The sequence below is a fragment of the Oratosquilla oratoria genome, chromosome 18 (assembly GCF_046742065.1).
Source record: "Oratosquilla oratoria isolate Oo_2021 chromosome 18, ASM4674206v1, whole genome shotgun sequence".
In the NCBI taxonomy this organism is placed as follows: domain Eukaryota; kingdom Metazoa; phylum Arthropoda; class Malacostraca; order Stomatopoda; family Squillidae; genus Oratosquilla; species Oratosquilla oratoria.
Genome location: NC_134794.1, coordinates 25,022,038 through 25,022,565, shown reverse-complemented (window position 1 = coordinate 25,022,565; position 528 = coordinate 25,022,038). Strand labels below are relative to the sequence as shown.

Below are 528 nucleotides of genomic sequence, written 5' to 3'. Positions count from 1 at the left end.
ATGACGAAGCTGAACGAGTTCGAAGTGCAGGAGCTATTGGGCAAAGGAGGCATCGGCTCTGTCTACCGAGCCAAGCGGATCATCGATGGCCAGGAGGTCGCCCTGAAGAAAGTGCCCTTGGCGCGGATGAAATCATATAGACGTCGCAACGGGAAGAAAATCCCGAAGGAAGCTGCGCTTCTGAAGAAGGTGCCCGGCGTCATCAAGCTGTATGATTATTTTATCGCCAATGATAATTTCTATATGGTAATGGAACTTATTCCGTCGGCCATGTCGTTGTACGATTATATAGAAAACGACAACGACCTATCGAATGTAGAAGTCCGAAGACTCTTCAAAAAGATTGTTACAACTATAAAAGGATGTTTTGAAGCCGCGGTCTCCCATAAAGATATCAAGCCAGAAAATATACTGCTCTTCAGGGACAAGAGTTCAGGCCAGCTTGATATCAAGGTAATCGACTTTGGTTGCGGAGAGCGCATTACGAGTTACAAAGGAACGGACACAGGCGGAACTCGAATTTACTAG

General features: G+C 46.4%; 1 pseudogene; it reads left to right on the top strand.

The window, feature by feature from the left end:
* Positions 1-528, top strand: LOC143034792 (serine/threonine-protein kinase pim-3 pseudogene; annotated as a pseudogene).